This window comes from Aquarana catesbeiana, linkage group LG02 (genome assembly GCF_042186555.1).
Source record: "Aquarana catesbeiana isolate 2022-GZ linkage group LG02, ASM4218655v1, whole genome shotgun sequence".
Taxonomy (NCBI): Eukaryota; Metazoa; Chordata; class Amphibia; order Anura; family Ranidae; genus Aquarana; species Aquarana catesbeiana.
The window spans coordinates 73,888,235-73,908,945 of NC_133325.1; the positions used below are offsets into that span (position 1 = coordinate 73,888,235).

Below are 20,711 nucleotides of genomic sequence, written 5' to 3' on the forward strand. Positions count from 1 at the left end.
AGTCGCGTTTGGCGGCAGCACCAACTGCGTAAAGCAACATGTTGTTTACGTTTTGCTGCAGCTGCGAAGCACAGCATCGTGTTTATACAGTTGGTCGGTAAAACCGCGACTCCTGGTTTTCCTGCTGCCCTTAGAGAGGAGGCAAGTATAGCGGCTTTAGTTCCACTTTATTGCTGCGGCATGTGTACAGCCTGTGCATAATCGTCATTAGGGGCCATGCACATTAGGCAGCAGAAAAAAATGCCAGAACTGCTGGAAGAAAAAAGCAGAATAAAACACACAAAAGCAGCATTGTACACACGTTTAGGCATGCTTACGCGTGTTTGCGTTTATGAGCGTTTTTTTTCCCCAAAGTACCAGAAAAATATGTACACAGCACTTGACATACCTAAACACCATATTTACTAAAAGCCGCTCTCAAAAACACACTTGTCCAAATGTGCATGGACACATAGGCTAACATAGAGTTGCTTCTACAGGTTGGAAGAAAAACTGCCAAACACCTGTATAAACATTTTTTATACCCAGCGTGCATGAGACATAATTGTCAATGGCAACCCACGCATCAGAAAACACGGCATGTTTCAGGTGCACAAAACTGCCGTGGGGCAAAAAGGGTCAGGGACGTCATAGCATCCAATTCCCTATCACCCCTCTATTATGTACAGCGCAGTAACCCATAGCAACCAATCCCTTATCACTCCCCCTCTATTATGCACAGCGCAGTAACCCATAGCAACCAATCCCTTATCACTCCCCCTCTATTATGCACAGCACAGTAATCCATAGCAACCAATCCCCCATCACTTTGCTATTGTGCACAGTGCCATAGCTGATAGCAACCGATCCCTCATCACCTCTCGATTCCCATAGCAACCAATCCCCCATCACCTCTCTATTGTGCATAGTGCAACAATCCATAGCAACCAATCCCCCATCACCTCTCTATTGTGCATAATGCAGCAATCCATAGCAACCAATCCCTATCACCTCTCTATTGAGCACAGGGCAGTAACCTAGAGCAGCCAATCGCCTCTCTTCTGTGCACAGCGCAGCAATCCATAGCAACCCATCACCTCTCTATTGTGCACAGTGCAGTCGCCCATAGCAACTAACCCCCTATCACCCCCCTCTATTGTGCACAGTGCAGTAACCAAAGACAACAAATCCCTCATCACCTCTCTATTGTGCATAGTGCCATAACCCATAGCAACCAATCTCCCCCCCCCCCTCCCTCTATTGTGCACAGTGCTTTAACCCATAAGAGCCAATCCCCCATTGACTCTCTAGTGTGCACAGTGCAGCAATCCATGGCAACCAATCCCCCATCACCTCTCTATTGTGCACAGTGTAGTAGAACATAGCAACCAATCCCCATCACCTCTCTATTGTGCACAGTGCAGTAGCCCATAGCAACCAATCCCTCACAACCCTCCCTCCCCTATTGTGCACAGTGCAGTAATCCATAGCAACCAGTCCCCATAACCTCTCTATTGTCCACAGTCCCATAACCCATAGCATCCAATCCCCATCACCTCTCTATTATACACAGTGCAGTAACCCGTATCAACCAATCCCCATCACCTCTCTATTGTGCACAGTGAAGTAACCCATAGCAACCAATCCCCATCACTTCTCTATTGTGCACAGTGCAGTAACATATAGCATCTAATCCCCCATTGACTCTCTGTGCACAGTGCAGCAATCCGTAGCAACCAATCCCCCATCACCTCTCTATTTTGCATAGTGCAGCAATCCATAACAACCAATCACTTATCACCCCCCTCCATTGTGCACAGTGCAGTAACCCATAGCAACCAATCCCCCAACACCATTCTATTGTGCACAGCGCAGTAACCCATAGCAACCAATCCCCATCACCTCTCTATTATGAACAATGCAGTAATCCATAACAAACAATCCTCCATCACTTTGCTAATCCCCATTGCCAATCCCCATTGACTCCATGTGCATAGTGCAGCAATCCACAGCAACCAATCCCTTATCACCCCCTCCTTTGTGCACAGTGCAGTAACCCATAGCAACCAATACCCCATCACCCCTCAATTATGAACAGTGCAGTAATACATAGCAAACAATCACTTTGCTATTGTGCACACAGTGTCATAACCCATAGCAACCAAACCCACATTACCTCTCTACTGTGCACAGTGCAGTAACCCATAGCAACCAATCCCCATCTCCTCTATATTGTGCACAGTACAGTAACCCATAGCAACCAATCCCCATCACCTCTATATTGTGCACAGTGCAGTAATCCATAGCAACCAATCCCCATCACCTCTATATTGTGCACAGTGCAGTAATCCATAGCAACCAATCCCCATCACCTCTATAGTGTGCACAGTGCAGTAATCCATATCAACCAATCCCCATCACTTTGCTATTGTGCACATAACCCATAGCAATCAATCCCCATCATTCTCTATTGTGCACAGTGCAGTAACCCATAGCAACCATTCCCCATCAGTCTCTATTGTGCACAGTGTCATAACCCATAGCAACCAATCCCTCATCACCTTCCCGTGGATGATGCCAGCTGTGGTTGCTAGGGGTAACTGCTGTCAGCTCTAAGTCAGGTAGCAGAATGACTGAGCAGATCTCAGAGGGGTCCTCTCCTCCACCATACAGCCTGTGCAGCCAGAGAGAAGAGAGAGAGAATGGTGAGGAGGAAATGAGAAGGGAAGAATGAAGAAGGGAGGAGGAGGAGGGAGGAGAGGGAAGCAGAGAGCTGACAAGGAGGACACAACCAGTGAGCGGCGCCCAGCTGCACAGAAAAGGGAAAACATCGCATGAGAAATTGTTCTACACAAACCAGCCAGCAGAGAAGGTGCATCACCTTCTCCTCCAGCCTCATCACACACAGAGGGTGTAGGGGGGGGATGGACATGGACATTGCTTCTAACTGAACCTCTGTCTGGGATTTCTCCACCTGGATCTAAGGATTGCCACACTACAAGGGAATGCTGGACAGCTCCTCCAGGACATAGCCAGCAAACTCCTATGTGCCTGGAGATCACAGCACTGCCTGGGCTAGAGGATGCTAGCAGACAAGGAGCTCCTATGGAAGACAAGGTAAGGCTGGGGGGGCATCTACCTCCCATCATCTACCTCCCATCATCTACCTATCATCTCATGGATTGCCAGGCTCATACTTTTCTACAGCGTGGAGGGGGGGGGGGAGCAAATAGATTTAAAGGTCCCTGAACAGAGCTGGTGGTGCCTGGGGGGGACCAGCTGAGATTGCATGTGGTCTACAGGCACAAGAAGTTCATTCCTGTAATAGAAGTATGCAATCAGCACAGGGGATCAATGATGATATCGATCAGAGATAAGCAGCAATAGGGGGGAGCTACAAGTCCCAGCATGCTCTGGTAGTACTATGTTTGCAGTGTAGTTAGAAGTGTACAATCAGCACAGGGGGTCATGTTAGAGGTAAAAAGCAAAAATAGAGGGGCTACAAGTCCCAGCATGCTGTGGTAGTACTATGTTTGCAATGTGGTTAGAAGTGTGTTATCAGCACAGGGGATCAATGATGATAGAGATCAGAGATACATAGGAATATGGGAGAACTACAAGTCCCAGCATGCTCTGGTAGTACTATGTTTGCATTGTGGTTAGAAGTGTGCAATCAGCACAGGTGGTCCTCTTATAAACAGAAATTCCAGCAACCGGAGGGGGGCTACAAGTCCTAGCATGCTGTGGTAGTACTATGTTTGCAATGTGGTTAGAAGTGTGTTATCAGCACAGGGGATCAATGATGATATAGATCAGAGATAAGCAGGAATGTGGGAGAACTACAAGTCCCAGCATGCTGTGATAGTACTATGTTTGCAATGTGGTTAGAAGTGTGTAATCAGCACAGGAGATCAATGATGATATAGATCAGAGATAAGCAGGAATGTGGGAGAACTACAAGTCCCAGCATGCTGTGATAGTACTATGTTTGCAATGTGGTTAGAAGTGTGTAATCAGCACAGGAGATCAATGATGATATAGATCAGAGATAAGCAGGAATGTGGGAGAACTACAAGTCCCAGCATGCTGTGATAGTACTATGTTTGCAATGTGGTTAGAAGTGTGTTATCAGCACAGGGGATCAATGATGATATAGATCAGAGATAAGCAGGAATGTGGGAGAACTACAAGTCCCAGCATGCTGTGGTAGTACTATGTTTGCAATGTGGTTAGAAGTGTGTAATCAGCACAGGAGATCAATGATGATATAGATTACAGATAAGCAACAATGGGTGCAACTTACATGGAAGGCTACAAGTCCCAGCTTTATCTGGTGGTCCAGTGTTTGCAAGTGCGCAGTCAGATCAGGGGATGTTATAGGTCAGATGCACGCAACAGTAAGTATTGCAAGCCTGGGGAGCTACAAGTCCCAGCATTCTACGGCGGTACTGTGTTTGCGAGTGTGCAATCAACACAAGGGATCAATTATGTTATAGACCAGAAGCAAGCAACAATAATTATTTCAAGCCTGGGGTGGGCTACAAGTCTCAGCATGCTCTGGTAGTACTATGATTGCATTGTGGTTAGAAGTGTGCAATTAGCACAGGATCAATTTTGTTATAGATAGAAAGAAAGCAGCATTGGGTGCAACTTGCATGGGGAGCTACAAGTCCCAGCATGCTCAGGTAGTACTGTATTGCAGGTGTACATTCAGCACAAGAGATCAATGATGCTATAGATAAGAATCAAGCAACAATAAGTACTGTTAGCTTGGGGAGCTACAGGTCCCAGCATACTCTGGTATTACTATGGTTTGCAAAGTGGTTAGAAATCGGCACAGGGGATCAATGATGTTATAGAACAAATGCAAGAAACAATAGGTGCAGCTTGCATGGGGAGCTACAAGTCCCAGCATGTGCTGGTAGCACTATGTTTGCGGTGTGGTTGGAAGTGCGCAATCAGCACAGGGGATTAGTGGGGCTATCGATTCGAGATAAGAAGCGATAGGGGAGCTACAAATCCCAGCATGCTCTAATAGTGCTATGTTTGGGATGCTGTCAGAAGTATGCAATCAGCACAGGGGATCAAGGATGCTGTAGATCAGTGATAAGCGTGAACAGGTATTTTAAGGTTGGGGAGCTACAAGTCACAGCATGCTCTGGTAGTACTATATTTACAATATGGTTAGAAGTGTGTAATCAGCACAGGAGATCAATGATGCTATAGATCAAAAGCAAGCAACGATGCGTATTGCAAGCCTGGGGGCTACAAGTCTCAGCATGCTGTGGTAGTACTATGTTTGCAATGTGGTTAGAAGTGTGCAATCAACACAGGGGATCAATGATGTTATAGACCTGAAACAAGCAACAATAGGTATTGATAGTAAAGAGAGCTACAAGTCCCAGCATGCTCATGGAAGCTGCATAAGCAAGCAGGGTGCCTATGCTGTAATTTTATCAGGAGCTAAACGCATGTTGGCTGGTGCACCCGCGCTATGTGTGGGATCCAGGAGGTCTTGTAAGAATTTGTACTTCAGTCGTGGCAGAGCTTGAGTTATGAGCAAGTTCGTGAATGTCATCCTGAGTGCTGCTGTCTGTGATTGCAACTTATCACTGAGCATTAAGTGAAATTATGTTACATTGTCGGTGCAGAATAGGCAATCAATTTATCTTATCTTGCAGGGAGTGTTAGTAAAGCATAGTTGGAGATGGTCATGCCAGAGCACTTGGGTATGAAGTGTATTAATAGGTGTGTCTACATTCAACAGGGCTGACGATGACTATAGCCTCATCTGCAAGATAATTCAAGTAATTACAGTAGCCATTGATAACCAATGTTCCTTTGGCAAACCAAAATCTTGTTTCTGTGGGTTACAGCTGTGCTCAAAATAATATTTTATTGGACAAGCTGGAATTATTTTATACATGCAGATTTACTTATTAAGGCTATGCAAAAGGTAATTATGATGTGCAATATACCCAACAGCAACTAGTCAGTAAGGACCTCCTAGCCTACTACAGTAAACTTAATTCTGATTGGTGACTTTGAGTTTTTGCATGTTACCACTAAGCATTTCTCTTGCACGACCATACAAAGTATACACAATCAATAGATTTAAATAAGGCAAGCCTTTCTCAACCTTTTTAGCAAGAAGGAACCCCTGAAATAGTTTTCATGTCTCCAAACCTCCATTAAATGAATCATACCTACAGCTCATGGTACGTTAGCTTGAGCAGTAGGTTGTAGAGGGTTTTAAGTAGAGGAAAACAGAATTGAGTTAATTTGATAATCAAGTAATTGAACAAATAATACCGAGAAGGAGCCCATGAATTAGTTTTTGGGTCTCAGAAGCCCCGCTAAAATGATTACACCTACAGCTCATGGTACGTTAGCTTGATCAGTAGGTTGTAGAGAGTTTTAAGTAGAAGAAAACCAAATAAACTGTACTTGATAATCAAGTAATTGAACAAATAATACCAAGAAGGAGACCAAGAAATAGTTTGTAGGTCTCAGAAGTGCTGCTTAAATGATTAGACCTACAGCTTATGGTACAGTAACATGATCAGTAGGCTGTAGACAGTTTTTAGTAGAAGAATAAGCAATAAGGATTTACTCAGCAATCAAGTAATTCAACCAATAATAGCAAGGCTGAACCCCCAAAATAGTTATCAGGTCTGTAAACCCCTACCAAAATTATTAGACCTATACATGGTACATTAGCGTAATTAGTAGGTTGTAAAGAGTTTTAAATAGATTAGTAAGGAATGGAGTTTTTTTTAATAATCAAGACATTGAACAAATAAAACCAAGGAGGAACCCATGAAATAGTTTTAGGTCTTAGAACCCCAACTAAAATGATTGGATCTACAGCTCATGGTAGAGTACCATGCTCAGTAGGCTGTACAGAGTTTTTAGTAGAAGAATAAGCAATACAGATTTACTCAATGATCAAGTAATTCAACCAATAATAGCAAGGAGGAACCCCCAGAATAGTTTTCAGGTCTTTGAACCCCTACCAAAATTATTAGACCTATACATGATACATTAGTGTAATCAGTAGGTTGTAAAGAGTTTTAAATAGATTACTAAGGTTTGGGGTTTACCAAATAATCAAGACATTAAAGAAATAATACCAAGGAAGAACCATGAAATAGTTTCAGGTCTTGGAGTTGGAACCCCGACTAAAATGACTGTACCTACAGGTCTTGGTACATTAGTGTGACCAGTAGATTGTAAAGGGCTAAATAAAAGAATAAAGAACTGGATTTACTTAAAAATCAAGACATTTAATATTAAAAATGGCCAGAAAAACACAGAAAGTCAACCTCACATTTGTGGTCAGTGTAGGCAGGAGATCAATCTTCTCAAGGAACCCCAAGCAACCTCTGTAGCAGGGTTTCTCAACCAGGGTTGCATGGAACCCTGGGGGTTCCCCCGGAGAATGCTAGGGCTTTCTTAAGCAATGAGCAATTATGCCTCTTAGGTAGGTTCCTACTTACATCATGATCTTTTTAGCAATTTGTAAGAAGGTAATTCTTCCCAATGACCACGAGTGTAAGAAGTATACTTCCCACTTACCATCAAACTAATGTATTATGAGTTGTAGATAAGTATTGGCAGGGGTTACCTGAGACCAGAAAGTTATTTCAAGGGTTGCTCTTTGTTGAGAAGGTTGAGAAAAGCTGCTCTTGAGGAACCCAAGGGTAGCACAGAACCCTGGTCGAGAAAGGCTGAACTAAGAGGAAGGTACTGATGTCAAACACAACTTTTGCCTATGATGCAAATGATGAGTCAAATACTTGCTGGTTGTTTGTATAATAGTGCCATATATCAAGCGATAATGAAATGTGGAGTTTGCTACAGTGAGTAGACTTCTAATGAGCCCGTTACACATGATCTACTTAATTAGGCTTAAGATACACTGGTGTTAGCTGTGAATTGTTCAGATCTCTTGTTTGTGAAAACATCATGCAGGCTTGTTTTCTTTCAGCCTATCCTCCGGTGAGGGAATGTAATTGTCAGACATAATGCTAGAACACAATTTTGTCAATATTCTCTATTTATAATATACAAACTGTCCTCTAGATAAATAAATGAAGAAAACCAGAACATAAACACCTGCTGAAGACATAAAGCAAAAAAAAAACACATCTATTTTTATATATGGTTTGAAATAGGGAACTTTGGACTTTTATCTGCCCCTGTTTGCTTATCTGAGCATTGTTCTATCATGATATGATTTGTACTATATGAACGTGATGGGTAACTTTTAACAAACCTAAGATAACCGCTGGAAGCTAAAATTGTCCCCAAGTGTTATAATTTAAAGAAGGTAAACTAAAAAAAACAAACAAACATTGGCCAACATAGATTTCACTTGGCATTTCAAGTTGAAATACTTTTTTACTCATTAGGACTATGACATATTTATCTATAACAGTCTTTCTCAACCTTTTTTTTTTTAACACGGTGGAACCCTTGAAATAACTTTTCTGTCTCAGGGAACCCCTACTAATAATTACTATATTACTATCTACAAATCACTGTATATTGTGTTATGATCAGTGGGAAGAATGTTTGCTAAATTGGTGGTCAGTGGGAAGAATGCCCTTACATTGCTGATCACTGGGGAGAATGCCCCTTACACTGGTGATCAATGGGAAGAATGCTCCTTAAATTTGTGGTCAGCGGAAAGAATGCTCCTTACATTGGTAGTTAGTGGCCAGAATGCTCCTTACATTAGAGATTACTGGAATGAATATATCTTATGTTTGTGATCATTGGAAATAATGATCCTTACATAAGTGGTCAGTTGGAAGAATGCTCCTTACGTTGGTGTTCTGTGGGAACAATGCTCTATGCATTGGTGATCACTGGGAAGAATTGCTCTTATGTTGGTGGTCATTGGGAAGAATGCTTCTTACATTGGTGCTCATTGGGAAGAATGCCCTTTACATTAGTGGTTAGTTGGAAGAATGCTCCTTACACTGGTGACCATTGGGAAGAATGCTCCTTACATTGGTGGTCATTTGGAAGAATGCTCCTTACATTGGTGGCCTTTGGGAAGGATGCTCTTTACATTGGTGATCATGGGAAAATGGCCCTTATGTTTGTGGTCATAAGAATGCTTCTTCCATTAGTGGTTAGTACCTTGAAGAATACTGCTTACATTGGTGATTATTGGGAGAATGCTCCTTACATTAGTGGTTAGTTGTAAGAATGCTCCTCACATTGGTGTTCAGCGAAAATAAGTCTCTATACATTGGTAATCACTGGGAAGAATGGCCCTTATGTTGGGGGTCATTGGGAGGAATGCTATTTATGTTGGGGGGTCATTGGGAGAAATGCTTCTTACATTGGTGATCATTATGAAGAATGCTTCTTACATTAGTGGTTAGTTCCCTATTGGAAGAATGTTCCCTATATTGGTGGTCATTGAGAAGAATGCTCCTTACATTTGGTTGCCAGTGGGTAGAATGCTCCTTACATTGGTGGTCAGTGGGAAGAATGCTCCTTACAATGGCGGTCTGTGGGAAGAATGCACCTTATATTGGTGATCAGTGGGAAGAATGCTCCTTACATTGGTGGTAAGTCGGAAGAATACTCCATACATTGGTAATCAGTCGAAAGGATCCCCCTTACAGATAGCTATAAAAATCATTGGTGTCCATGGAAACTTATCTTAGAGGCACACATTTATCCTTCCTCAAGGAATCCCCAGCAACCAATTGAGGAACCCTAGAGTGCCCTGGAACCCTGGCTGAGAAAGGCTAATTAATAATATTGTGTTATATTTAAGTTCTGAAATGGGAACCAATAGGTCAGTGCTTTACAGGCAAAGCCATTTAAATTATTATTGCATATGTTATTCTAACTGCATTAGGCAAGTCTCTAATTTATTTCAACTTAAATATTTAGTGCAGACAAAATTCATTGTGGCTCAGTTTCTGGAGAAACTGTTCTGATTATCTGATTATTTTTCATCATTCTTTCGCTAACATAATAAATCAAGGAATTGGATAGGTTGCTGCAGAAAACAGCTCCATGGTATCTGTAGTTTCCTTTACTCCATTCTTCATGAATCAGCCCCAAATGGCAGAACAGATATTCAAAAGTCTTATTTCAGACATATAACGTTACCATATAAGTTCCTTCTAAGGTTTGGACACTTTCAGTAGCGGCTGTATGTTGGATAATGTCAAGAAACAATGAGTGCATCCATCATTGGTATCTTAGAACTACAAAAGTTTGTATCCTTTGCACCTTCTCTATTATTTTTATAAGAACATATGTGGATAATGTCGTACAGTCCAAGGGGGACAATCAAGTCAGTTATGGTAACATGTTGGCCACTGAACAGTGATGCCCAAGGCAAGTGCTTAGTAAGTACTATAAATCCAGTATGACATAAAACAAATCTTTACATACACTGTAGATATTATTTAGTACAATACATAAAAGTGGCATATTCTTTGAAGTCTTTAAATCAACTATTGCTTTTCTGCGGAATCTCATAAGGCAGAACAGTGAAGCATTCATCTGTGTAAATAGTTGTTTAGTTGTTATGACCTATTTTGTTCCGTTTTATCTGCTCCAGCTTCAGAAGTAGCCTTGTACCTAGTGAGAAATGTTCAGATTGTGCTTGTTGTCATAGTAGAGTTGTAGAATGCTGTCAGTGCGGACACTCGGTAATTGCAGACAGCTGTAGACAGATCGCTGCAGCATTAATCAAAATGTGATCACCTACTGGGTACAACATACTGTATACTTCTAAAAGCTGTAGAGGTATAAGGGAACAAAATAAAGACTTAAAACAAACCTTTCATCTAACTAAAGAGGGCAAACAGAGATCATCATCGGGATAGTGGCCAACCTAAAAAAGATGAAAATGCTAACTGAATGTTAGTTTGTTGAAGCATACACTGGAATTAGGTGCCAGCACAGCCATACTGCATCTGGGTGAATGGAAACTAAGTGCTGCTGAGCCACTTCCTGTCTACATGCACTTGCTCCAATATCAGCTACACATCATTGCTCTAGATTAGTTTCCCGATAATGGTAATAGTGGACCACACTTGCTTAATGTGTGTTGGCACAGCTGCTTTTAATCTCCACCAGGGACACATGTCACAGGGTGACAACGCAGTAGGGTAATTGAGAGACAGTTGTCACTTCATAACAGGAAGTGCCTGAATAAATACCACTGCATGATCACCAGGTATTCATTTAACACAATTCGGCAATTTAAAAAACATCGAGAACAACTTTTAAAATTACATTAACATGTTAAAGTTAATTTACTTTAAGGTTCTGCATCTTCCCAGTGCCATGGTGACCTGCAACAGGTCATCTGCAGATCTTGACTTTTGATAAGTTGCTATTTGAATATGCTTAGGTACAAACCTCTTGGAACAATCAAGTCCCCTAATAGGTTGCTCAGTCATGAAACACTGTCATAGTGGGAGATGGAAGGGGGCTTGCTTCCTGTCCCCATCCTATTGAAGTTGGGGAAGCTCTAAAGACGCAGTAGGGAAACATGGAACCTATCAGTATCACCTGGCACCAGTTGGCTCATTTTCTTTTTAATAATTAGATGATAGGTTTGCTTTAGAACTGTTAACAAAGTTGATTCATCTCACCGTCCTGCCTGGCACAACAAGGCCCCTTTCACAACTCAGTTTTTTGTAGCTCGAAGTTCCAAACTTCTCAAGTACAGTAGAAAGAAAGAGTGGATGGCTGCACACTTCAGTGGGACACCTTCTATATGCAAAAGACGTTATTCCAACGAAGAATCAGTAAAAGACATCAGAGCACAAAGGCTACAGGAGCTTCTGTTGATGCATTTCACACCACAAGGTGCTTACTTATAACCCAAACGTCTCAACATTCAAAATCTCATGTTTTTTTTAATACATTTTTTTTAATGAATTTTACAGTACAAAGCATCCCATGGGTTTCAGTTGTGCCTCTTTACACCTGAATGTAGTGCCCCTTGAAGCTTGAAGCTCGTAGTTTCAAAAAGTACATGAGTTTCTTCTGAGCTCCAAGCTCCAAGAGTATTTGGCCCCAATAGACTTCAATAGGAGTACCCCAAAAGCACATGAAAATCCTTTTATTTTACCCACATTTTTTTTTTACTTGGTAAAAAGAGAGAGGCTAATGCCTGAGACACCCACAAAAAATGCTTAAAAATGCATGTGCAAACTCTACAAAGTTACACTTTAAATTTGTACAATAACTGCAGAGTGTAAATATGTAACAGTCAGTAGAAAAACAACCTGGGAACATCAACAGTGAATTAAGCTGAATGTCAAAGTTAGATGCCTTTACTCTGATTTAGAGGAGATAATATTGTGCTAGCTCAGATAACAGTTAAATCACATGTGTTCAGGGAATGATCCAAAGTACAGCCATAAACATGGGATGTCCAATGTATTATCTACGCATTGGGGTTGAGTAGACTTAGCTGTGCGGTAAACCACTGTAATTTATAATTAAATGTGTAAGTCATCTGTACATTGCATCAAACAATTCCAGATAGTGTATGAAACTATTTTTAGGGGAAAACACATACATTTTCTAAAGATTTGGTCGAGAATGAGGGATTCCATCTCTGCATGATACATAATAGTTTTATATATTTGAAGCATACAGTGCCTATAAAACGCTAATTACTTTTTTAGTAGTAACAGCGCTTTCGTGTTGTGTAATAGGAGCATTGCATTTGTGAGTCTCATGGGGCTCAAAGAAGCAAATGTCAAAACTTGCAGTAAAGTCTAGTAAAGGGATACAGTTTGCTAATTCATGTACACTGGAAGGTTTCTAGTTTTAACGGGATGATACATTATTCATTTTATATTCTGCCCCAGCTTTGTTTTTTAAAGATTTCTTGTACTCTTGTCGAATTCATTGATAAAAAAAAAAACATATGAATAAAGAAACAGGATCCCATTAACCAAAGACATAAGTTACATTCGTATAAAACTCCTCACCTGCTCTGTTCTCTTCCTCTTATACTCTCCTGCACATACTGCCTGTTGTCATACCTCCTTGCTTCTCTCCTACAAATATTGACTGCTGTCTTAGTCTTACCCTCCTTACTTCTCTCCTGCACATACTGCCCGCTGTCATGTCCTCCTTCTCTACTAGACATGCTGCCCATTGCCATAGCCTTAATACTATTCTCACATACCGCCCACTGTCTTGCCTTCATTCTCTCCCACACATACTGCCTGTTGCCATACCCTTTATACAATTCTCCTGCACATACTGCTCACTGTCATACCCTCCTTGCTTCTCTCCTACGCATATTGACTGTTGTTTTACCCTCCTTACTTCTTTCCTACACATATTGCCTGCTGTCATACCCTCCATATATTCTCTTGCACATAGTGCCCGCTATCATGCCCTCCTTATTTCTCGCCTACACATACTGCCCATTGCCATACCCTCCAAACTATTCTCCTTCACATATTGCCCACTGTCATGTCCTCCTTCTCTCCTACACATGCTGCCCATTGCCATACCCTTCATACTATTCTCCTGCACATACTGCTCACTGTCATGCCTTCATTCTTTCCTAAACATACTGCTCGTTGCCATACCCTTTATATAATTCTCCTGCACATACTTCCCAATGTCATGCCCTCCTTACTTCTCTCCTACACATACTGTCTACTGTTCTGCCCTCCAAACTATTCTTCTGCACATACTTCCCAGTGTTATACCCTCCTTGCTCCTCACCTGCACATACTGACTGCTGTCATACCCTCCTTGCTTCTCTCCTACACATATTGACTGCTGTCTTACCCTCCTTACTTCTCTCCTACACATATCGACTGCTGTCTTACCCTCACTATTTTTCTCCTACATATATTGCCTGCTGTCATACCCTCTATACTATTTTCTTGCACATAGTGCCCGCTGTCATACCCTCCTTACTTCTCTCCTACTCATACTGCCCATTTCCATACCCTCCATAATATTGTCTTGCACATACTTCCTATTGTCATACGCTCCTTATTTCTCTTGTACACATACTGCCCGCTGTCATACCCTCTATACTATTCTCTTGCACATAGTGCCCGCTGTCATACCCTCCTTACTTCTCTCCTACATATACTGCCGTTTCCATACCCTCCATACTATTGTCTTGCACATACTTCCTATTGTTATACGCATCTTATTTCTCTTGTACACATACTGCCCGCTGTCATACCCTCCATACTATTCTCCTGCACATACTGCCCGCTGTCATGTCCTCCTTCTCTCCTACACATGCTGCCCATTGCTATACCCTTCATACTATTCTCCTGCACTTACTGCCCGCTATCATGCCCTCATTCTCGCCTACACATACTGCCCATTGCTATACCCTTCATTCCATTCTCCTGCACATACTGTCCACTGTCATGCCCTCCTTACTTCTTTTCTACACATACTGCCTGCTGTCCTGCCCTCCAAACTATTCTCCTGCACATACTGCCCAGTGTTATATCCTCCTTGCTTCTCTCTTGCACATACTGACTGCTGCCATACCCTCCTTACTTTTCTCCAGCACATACTACCTGCTGTCATACCCTCCTTACCACTCTCCTGCACATACTGCCTGCTGTCATACCCTCCTTACCTCTCTCCTACACATACTGCCCGCTGTCTTACCCTCCATACATGTGCAGTCTTAGGCTGATTGAGGCATCCTAGATGCTGGCAAGAAAGGCTGCAGGATGTAGGGAATGAGCCCACGTTAACAGCTGATCTTATCTCACTTCTTTAAAGTTCTGAAAACTCTTGTTGCGTATTGCTAAATGTTCTTAATCTTGCCTACACGTGAACTGAATTGTAATAAGGATTGACAGTCTGTATTCTTAGTTAAATTATTAATGAAGTAGTCTTAATATTTGGAAGGACTTTTGAGAATTGTAGCTTTGCTTGGAATGCATCAAAGTGAAAGTAACATTTTCAGCTTCTCTACAATAGACATCAAGTTATTATTTTGGCAGCAAGTGGGGTTATTTATCGATTTTCAGAATTGATATGCGTTTGAAATTCCAAATACGAGACGCTGCGCACCCTAATATTGGCATGGTAACAGTGGTCGTCTAGAAAAGACAGATACTTCGAGAGGCCACTAGAGGGAGATTAAGCTTTTATCCACCTTGTATTTAATACAGTGTTTCTCAACCTGATTCCATTATGTACCCCTTTATAACGGCAAACCTATTTAACCAGTTACTACATTGTAGTGTCAGTCTTTCTTATCTGCCCTTTTTAGGGAATACTTTATAAATGTTTCTATAGCAACACAGACTTTACAAAAATAAGTGAACTCTAAAAACACACTGATTGTCTCGATCTATCAAGACTTATCAGTCGTATTTGCAGATAGACCTTTTTTTTAAAACTTTTATCTTCTTTGAGAGTTCATTTTAATCAGGGGCATTGCCAGTACAAATGTCATTGTTTATTTCCTAGCTAATCTGCAGATATCTTAAAGACACACTGAGCAATGTGAATCGTGTTAAAATTTAGAAGGCACCCAGGGATGGATTAAAGGGGTTGTAACCCCTCGTGTTTTTTCAGCTTAATGCATCCTATGCATTAAGGTGAAAAATCACCTGGCAGTCGCCGACCCCCCAGCCACCCCGTTTTACTTACCTGAGCCCCTTCATCTCTGGGACGCGCTGTCCCTCTCTCCAAGGGGCCCCGGCTCTTGATTGGATAGATTGATAGCAGCGCAGCCATTGGCTCCCGCTGCTGTCAATCAAATCCTATAACATGGGCACTAGGGGGGTGGGGCCGAGTCCGGCAATCGTGTCTATGGACGCAAATGATGGACTCAGGAGCGTGCCCCCAAGGCAACTCCCTTGGGAGAGAGCGCTTTTCCTAGGGGGTTATCTGATTGTTGCTCTCAGCCTCCTGCAAATCTCTATTTTTTTTATTTTTTTATTGCTGCTGTGATCCAACGTCCTGTTAGAAGGTGGTTAGGTTCGTTCTCATTGATCCCACTGTATGTAGGAATGTAGCCGTCCTCTTATGCTCGCTCCTGAGATAAACTATGGGCTGTGGGATTTGCAGTGTGTATAAAGCAGTCTACATGATTGCAGCTAATGTACACTGCATGTTCCATTAAGTAGTGAATGTGTATTGATTATGTTTGAAAAAATAAGGACATGGTTTAGTGTCACCTTAACTGACAAGACATTTAAGGGGTTGATTTACTAAAACTGGGGAATGCAAAATCTGGTGCAGCTGTGCATGGTAGCCAATCAGCTTCTAACTTCAGCTTGTTCAGTTAAAGAGGAATTGCAGTCTGCTCACATAATTTGTAATGAAAACATCTTTGCCATTCTGAAGCTTCCCTCCACCCACTTTGCATAATATTTAATATATACTGTGATTCTGTACTTGCCAAATATGCTGTAGAAATCCCCCTCCACTGAGTCTTGCTGCAACTATTTTAACTGTGGGCAGCTGAAGCTGCTGCCTGTTCACTTCCTGGATTTACAAAACACACAGAGGCACACCTCCAGCTCTGCAGCTTTGCAGCTCTCATTGGCCCTCTTATGACTCATCTCCCCTACCTTCCTGGCAAACTCTCACCAGAGTGAGAGAGAGAGCTGTGCATGATGTCATAAGCCTAGGCCAGGGGTAGGCAATCTCGGCACTCCAGCTGTGGTGAAACTACAAATCCCATCACGCCTCTGCCTCTAGGAATCATGCCTGTGATTGTCAGGGTCTTGAAATGTCTCATGGGACTTGTAGTTTCAAAACAGCTGGAGGGCCGAGGTTGCCTACCCCTGGTCTAGGCTAATGACCAGACAAGAAACAGGAAGTGGACTGTATAAGGTATTTACCGTATATACTCGAGTATAGGCCGACGCGAATATAAGCCGAGGCACCTAATTTTACCACAAAAAACTGGGAAAACGTATTGACTAGAGTATAAGCCGAGGGTGAGAAAATGCAGCAGCTACTGGGTAAACAATGCCCATCTGCAGCCTCATTGTGCTCATTTGCAGTCTAATTGTGCCCATCTCTAGTGTCACTGTGCCCATCTCTAGTGTCACTGTGCCCATCTCTAGTGTCACTGTGTCCATCTGTAGTGTCACTGTGCCCATCTCTAGTGTCACTGTGCCAATCTTTAGTGTCACTGTGCCCATCTCTAGTGTCACTGTGCCCATCTCTAGTGTCACTGTGCCAATCTGCAGCCGTACCTTCCATTAGTAAAACAGCGTGTGTAACAGTGGGTGTCTCCCGCTGTGTATGCAGTCTGTTCCACCGTCCATTGTAACAAAGCCCCTCCTCCTCCTCGTCCGTGATAGAGGAACACTGATACAATGCTGGGAAACTGTATCAGTGTTCCGTCTATTAGAGACGAGGAGGAGGCGGGGCTTTGTTACAATTGACGGCCGAACAGACTGCATACACAACGGGAGACACCCGCTGTTTTACTAATGGAAGGTACGGCTCACTCGAGTATAACCCGGGGGGGGGAGGCGTTTCAGCCAAAAAAAAATGGGCTGAAAAAATCGGCTTATACTCGAGTATATACAGTACTGGCAGAAAAAAAAATGTTTTACTATCCAAAGTTAAAACAACAAGGGCAGAAAATGTAATAGATGGATAGTTGACAAAAAAAAACCCTGGAAGCTGATTGCTTTCTATGCAGAGCTGCACCTGATGTTGCTCTCTCCAGTTTTAGTAAATCAACCTCTAAGTCTCAAGTGCTGAAAATGAAATAAGTCCTCATGCACACAGACGTTTTTACAGCCGCTTTTTTGAGCTTTTTTTGCAGCTTAAAAAGGCCTGTCTATGTTAGTCTATGGCTTCATGCCCACCTAGGCGTTTTTGAGCTGCAAGTGGCATAGGCGTTTTTAAGCTGTAAAACAACCCAGGACCAGTGGGTTCTGAAAGACGTTTTTCAGCTGTAAAAACGCTCTAACGCTGAAAAACGCTCAAAAACGCTCAAAAACGTCATTCACCAACGTTTTTTAGCGTTTTTGATCCATTGAAAAAAAAAAAAAGCGGAAAAACGCTAACGCGGAAAAACGCTCAAAAACACTCAAAAACGCTAAAAAACGCTATAGCAAAAACGCTGAATAAAGTTAAAAAAAATCACTGCAAAGATACTGGCGTTTTCTTAACAGCCTGTGTGCATGAAGGCTAAAAGTTTGAAAATGTAGAAACCTTCAGTTTTCTTCCAGGTCAGACCTCACAACTAAAGTATAAAGGCACAACTAAAGGCAAAACTTTTTTTTTCTTTTACTTTTGGATAGAGGGATTAAAACCCTTGTCTGTTTTTTACTGCTGTCTTTGCCCCCCCATTAGAGAGAATGAATCCCCTCCTGGTGACACAAGTCCTGGTGACCCCAGTGACAAGTATGGATTGCCTATTTTGGAGGGATTTCCTCTCACTTCGGGGTAATTTACTAAAGGCAAATAGACTGGGCACTTTGCAAAGTGCAGTTGCTCCAGATCTTATTAAATGAGCAGAAGCTCTGCTGACTTCCATCATCCAATCACGTGCAAGCAAAAATGCTGTTTTTTATTTTCCTTGCGTGTGATTGGGTATTCTTTGCAAAGTGAATACCTAATTTACTAAGCTCTGGAGCAACGGTACTTGCAGAGTGCAACAGTCTATGGGGTTGAATTACTAACGGCAAATAGACTATGCATTTTGCAAAGTGCAGTTGCTCCCGAGCTTAGTAAATGAGGTAAAGCTTCACTTTGTGAAGTGTACCCAAGGAAAATTGAAAATAAAGGCATTTTTGCTTGCACATGATTGGTTAATGGAAGTCAGCAGAGCTTCTGCTCATTTACTAAGCTCTGGAGCAACTGCACTTTGCAAAGTGCACAGTCTATTTGCCTTTAGTAAAGGCGGTGCGGTGCCCCATTCATTCTTGAAGATGATCCCTGGTGACTGGACATTCACCCTTTTATTGCTGGCAGATGAGTTGGAAATGTGTGATTAACCCTTTGTTTGCTAGATCTGTGTGTTGGAAGTCATGATTATTAACCATCTTGTTGCTAGCAGATCCCTGGTGGAAATGCAAAATCATGCCTTTAATAGCTAGATTAAAGGGTTAATCAGGCATTTCCACCAGGACTCTGCTATGAAAGAAAGGGTTAATCATGTGCTTCCATCAGGAATCCATCAGGAATCTGGCAGCAAAGAAATAGTTGATCATGTCCAGCCACCAGGGATCTGCTAGCATTGAAAGGAATGGACAGCCAGCAAGGATCTCCTTACAATAAAAAGGTTAATCCTGTTTACTAGACTAAGATCCCTGGTGGCTAGAGCCATGGTTAACCCCTTTATTGCCAGCAGATCCCTGGTGGCTGGAGATGATTAACTGTTTCATTGCTGGCAGATCCCTGATGGAAGCACCTGGATGGATTAACCTTCTTAAAGCACCACACCCATAGTAAATGAATGCCCCTAATTAAAGTACATGCTCTGCCTGCAGCAGCTTTCTGGACACACAGAAAAAACGGTGTCTCTGAAAAAGGTTTTGAAATGTTGACAACTATGGGTATGGACTCAACTGGACCTCTGAAGGTATGCTGTGGTATCTGGCACCAAGCTGTCAGTAACAAATCACTGCCAACGCCGGCTTGCCTTCTTTCTGTAAATGCATCCTGGTGCCATCTCTTCTCTAGGTAAGCAACACAAGATACCCGGGCCCAAATTCATCAGACCAGGCCACCTTCTTCCATAGTCAGTGGTTCAGTTCTGATGCTCACTTGCCCATTGAAGGTGCTTTTGGCTGTTGAAATGGGTCAGCATGGGCATCCTGACCGGTCCGCGGCTACACAGTCCCATACACAACAAACTGTGATACTGTGAGGGAGATTTACTAAAACTGGAGAGTGCAAAATCTGGTGAAGCTCTTCATAGAAGCCAATCAGCTTCCAGGTTTTATTGTCAAAGCCTAATTAAACATGCTAAAGTTAGAAGCTGATTGGCTACTGTGCACAGCTGCACCATATTCTGAGTACTTCAGTTTTAGTAAATCTCCCCAACTGTGTGTTCTGATGCCTTTCTATTCTAACCAGCAAAACCTTTTTCAACAGTTTGAGCTACAGTAGCTCTTCTTTTGGATCAGACTACACAAGCCAGCCTTCGCTCCCCACATATATTAGTGAGCCTTGGCCGCCCTTGACCCTGTTGCTGGTTTTCCTTCCTTGGACCACTTTTGGTAGGTCCTGACCACTACAGACCGGGAACATCCCACAAGAGCTGCAGTTTTGGAGTTGCTCTGACCCAGCCATCTAGCCATTACAATTTCGCCCTTGTCAAAGTCGCTCAAATCCTTACACGTGCCCATTTTTTTTGTGCTTTCAACTTTCGACTTCAGGGACAACAAGTTTACTTACTGCCTCATATATGCCACCCACTTTCAAATGCTATTGAGATAATCAATGTTATTCACATTACCTAAAAGTGGCCATTATGTCATGGTTGATCGGTGTATATAGTCAATGATGGGCATTTAATATTGCAACTATAATAGGTGTGCATAGTACCCGTGACACCCTTGGTAGAATATTTATTTTGGTTATTCCGTATTGTTCCCCAAGTGGAAAGTGACACCATGGGTGTCTAAATGTCACATAAACATGAATGCTTGTTTATAACATGTTCTTGCATGTTTATGTGCTTGGTGGGTGTTCTGTTGAATTACCGTATTTATCGGCGTATAACACGCACAGGCATAAAACATGCACAT

General features: G+C 42.3%; 1 protein-coding gene across 2 annotated transcripts in view; it reads left to right on the plus strand.

The window, feature by feature from the left end:
- Positions 1 to 2,547: 2,547 nt before the first annotated feature.
- The window catches only part of CNTN5 (contactin 5), a 2,213,095-nt gene continuing 2,194,931 nt past the window's right edge, over positions 2,548 to 20,711 (plus strand). Inside the window, exon 1 of one of the 2 annotated variants that reach the window (XM_073613049.1) lies at positions 2,548 to 3,096. The gene's annotated coding sequence lies outside the window, so the exon portion shown is untranslated. The remainder of the gene's footprint in view (positions 3,097 to 20,711) is intronic. The other variant, XM_073613051.1, reaches the window with a different exon arrangement.